The sequence below is a fragment of the Macrosteles quadrilineatus genome, unplaced genomic scaffold (assembly GCF_028750875.1).
Source record: "Macrosteles quadrilineatus isolate MER2022 unplaced genomic scaffold, UCM_ALF_1.0 Scaffold_1__1_contigs__length_201487025, whole genome shotgun sequence".
In the NCBI taxonomy this organism is placed as follows: domain Eukaryota; kingdom Metazoa; phylum Arthropoda; class Insecta; order Hemiptera; family Cicadellidae; genus Macrosteles; species Macrosteles quadrilineatus.
The window spans coordinates 191,602,022-191,606,160 of record NW_026542594.1 but is presented as its reverse complement, the minus strand read 5'-3'; the positions used below and the strand labels follow the sequence as shown (position 1 = coordinate 191,606,160).

The window sequence follows — 4,139 nt, the reverse complement described above, 5'->3', positions numbered from 1 at the left end:
CTTTTGTTTTTATTTTAATCCCATGTTATTTAAATGGGCCAAAATCGTACTTTGAGCTTGCCAAGGGTTTATGGGTCAACGCACCGACTTGAGACCCTCAAAAGGCACATCTATAAGTTAAGGGCTTTCAAACAACATAAAAAACATTAAAATTGAGCCAGTGGTTTGGGCTGTAGGTCCGTCAACATTCAAGGAGAAGAAGGAGAACACGGAAAATTTGTGAATTTCCAAACTAGTGTTTCTGGCTCAAACACAACCGTTTTTTAAATTATTTTTTTTATTTTGTTGAAAATGAGTGCCCCTATCCAGTAGATGAATAATTATTTTAATAGCTTTTGTTTCTTTAGAGGTATAGACGAGTAAAAAAGCCACTTTGTCACGTCATGTATATATACACTGCAGCAGCTGTGTACCGCTGGGGGACTTGGCGGGGCGGAACGCTGCCGCGTTCCTTAATTTCCAGTGAGAACTACATAATGTATATGCATTTAATAATTGTTTAGTATAGTCATGTGTTTGTTAAATAAAGATATGATGAGGTCTGTCTTAGTGATCCTTATTTATATAACAATCTAGAGTCTAAAATGATTGATAGTTCCAATATAGTTTGAAATCTAAGGAATATATACTTATGTGTAGAAAAATGAAATTAAGGTAAGTTTAATAGCTTGTATTTACCACAATTTGTAACGACGCTTATTGCATGATCGTGTTAATTAAAAACTAATTATTTTCATCTAAATTTTAAAATTTTAATTGTTAAATCGCTAATTAGGATCCCTACAATGAATGTCTAATGCATGAGATAGGACGTTGTTATCACTTAAATTTGCCCGTACTTTATACAAGCCTATTTGTAAAACCCAAGAAAATAGGTTGGGTCAAATCTTACGCCATGACGCATATTACTCCAATAGTAGAATCCTACTAAAATCACTTACCATGAACGATATTCCTGGGGTGAAGAAGGAAAATGGCGAGGAGAAGAGGGAGAAGGGAAACATAAGGAAGAGGAGAATGATGGAGATTATGGATCCCCAGGTGGATCCTTGGCGTTGGTGACGACACCTAGGTCGGCGACGGGGGCGGTCCAGGTCATAGTCATCAAGGTCATCGTAGTATAGGTCATCATCTGTGAATCAGGGGTGTGTCAATTCAATATATGTCGTACCTTCATATCCTATAACGCTAGGATTTAGCCTGGGACCGTTTTAACACATTACTTCAGGCTTAGATGTTCGTGGCATTATACTGTATTGCTAAAATTCGTTGGTGATTGGCAAGATTTGAACCCGGTTCCGTGGGGACCAAAGCCTCGCGTTCCACAACTAGAAAGGTTCACTACCCTGAAGATGTTATAGGTACAGTCTATCCAACAACAGTTTTGCCACAGCGTTAGGGTACAGTTCATTGGTTATTCCGTCGTCTTTTTATTCATTTCTATCGCATTAGCAAATACAAGATTCCTTAACAAAGGTTAGAAGGAATCGAAACATTACAAGTGTATTTGCCGAACTTGCGTGCTTAATGTTTTATTTAATTTTGGGTTGAATATCTCGAGTGCGGTAAACGCGAAAAAGAAGGGTGCAGAAATTTTGTATCACCGTACAAATATCCGCTTTTTCCTAACAACTGCAGGGAAACATTCGTATACTAATAAAAGACATGCACTTTAACATATAATTTTAGAACTAACATAAATGCAATTACTCTGATTTTTCAAACTATACACAATGACTGCAAGAAAAATAATTATTAGAAAGACATGTCATGAACTATATGTTTATTTATTCCATTTATTTGTTTGGTCGATGAGTACATTCTATGTTATAAAACCATTACCCGCGGTAAAAGATTTTATTTTTATTTACAATTTCATGTTCAAGCAAATTGTGTTTACGAAAAACATATTCCAAAATACCGTGGGGTGACAACAGTTTCTATTCGACATAGTGGTAGCGTGGCCGAGCGGTCTAAGGCGCTGGTTTAAGGCACCAGTCTCTTCGGAGGCGTGGGTTCGAATCCCACCGCTGCCAGAAACTTTTGGATGGTACAAATGAATACGGTTTCACGAGACTGTCCCTTTTTCCATTTCTTAAGTTCACGCATGACATTTTAAAATTTTTAATACCTTTTTCTAACAATGGAAGCACAGTAGACCTATGTTAATTTTGAATCAGCGTTGTTAAAACCTTCATAATTATGTAATTTATATATGAAAAAAAAAAATAAAATCCTTAAATATTGATATATGAATGCATTACGTGATTTCGCACACTATTTTATATCGTTTATATATTACTTCAAAATATAAACTCTCTTTTCACGTCCACGTTTTAAGTTACAATCCTAGTTTATGTTTAAATGTTGCACTTGAGTTTGAGAAGTATGCTATAACCTTCCAGATAAAAAAAACACAGAAAACATACTACTATAACCTTATAGTAGGTTATAGTAGTATGTTTTCTGTGATAAAAATGTTTCAAGTTTACAATTTCAACATATTATTGTCTTATAATATTTTTAACTTCTTATAACATGCCTAAAATATAAATAACTTAATAATCTCTTTTTGATGTTGTATCGTGCTATATTTTAATCTAAATTTAATTTCGTGTTATAAAATTATTTGTAAGTATATGCAAAACAATACCATAATCAGCATAGTCGTCGTAATAGCGACGTCTCCTAAACCATCCAAGCATTTTGAAAAACTCTCTCACTTTTTTCAAACTTAGTCGGATAACAACGTCCTTCAAAACAAAATTGTATACTGAGCTATTTTCCCAATCGCACTGCTACTATTATTATTATTTATTAGACAGATTACAAATTGTTGTATCTTGCAGGAATTTAAAGTATTGCCTCATCATTTCTATGGCGTGGTTATCGAAGTGAAAACGTAGAATTTTGTATTCAATATAAGAATATTAGGTTTTTATGAGTATAACAAATATGTTATTATTACAATAATACATTATACAGCATTTTTTATCAGAATTTATTTTACAATCCGTTCATTTTAAGAACAATAAGTAACACTTTGAAGAAAAAAAATTGACATAGAGCAAGCACCTGTTCATCAACAAGTTACACAACATATAACTGTATAGTTCGACCAAACAAATGTTTCAACAAACATATGTTTAACATTGGTGTGTATGGTTTGAAATCTCGATGACAATGACAATGTCTATGGAATTAATACCCCCGCTACAGCAAACCTGCAGACTAAGCCAATTTTCTATTTACCTAGCTGGATTTATACTAAAAGATTCCCTTCGAATTGTAATGTTTATTTCTTATTTATATAACATTAATTTTAATGAGTACAGTACTCAAGTTTGCTGCTACAAGGAAGACAATAAAGTTTTTTTGTATATTGATAGCTAAGTATAACATTAACAAATTTTCCAAATTTCATTCAGCCTAATATATATTCCTACAAGCAAACTTACAACAGTTTATTTATTCTCCCTAAGAATAACATGGGGATTTTTAATTTACACGTTTTTGTAATTTTCTAATTAACTGTTAAGCATATAACTACGCTTCAATATACTTTTAAGTTCGACAAAACAGTTTGGAAAGAAATCTCAAAATTGTATGTTTTTAGGGCCAAGAAGAATATTAAATGGTGCATAAAATGGAGATTAATTAGACATTCCTTCATGCAATTTTAGTGGTTTACTTTATTTTTTTGCAGTCTTTTAAAATTTAATTAAAATGAAAAATTATTGACACAGTATGTCTTTGTATAAATTTGGATTATTGTTAATGTAAAATAATTGAATCAGGTGTACGTATAATTAATTCTTAGTATGTACCTTACTTTATACAAACATTAATATCAGCATTCAATTTTTTTTTTTTTCATTTTTGTGTATTCTCGAGTCACTTAACATATAAATACGAGCATTGGCTTTATATCTACACAGTGTAGATATAAAGTCAATGATACGAGGTTAGTTTACCTTCACAAGACGATACTAAGGTAAATTAACCTCTTATTTATAAAAAATAATGTCATTTAACCCAGAATGTGCAATAATATAATCGCTTACACATTTATTTTATTTTTCTTGAATATTCAGTAAATAATGTTTTGGAACAAAATAAATATTTTATCCGATAAAATA

At 31.9% G+C, this 4,139-nt stretch overlaps 1 non-coding gene across 1 annotated transcript; it reads left to right on the top strand.

Moving 5' to 3' along the window:
- Window positions 1-1,954: 1,954 nt before the first annotated feature.
- Window positions 1,955-2,036, top strand: Trnal-aag (transfer RNA leucine (anticodon AAG)). Its single transcript has one exon. It is a non-coding gene; the product is annotated as a tRNA-Leu (tRNA).
- The last annotated feature ends 2,103 nt before the right edge of the window (window positions 2,037-4,139 follow it).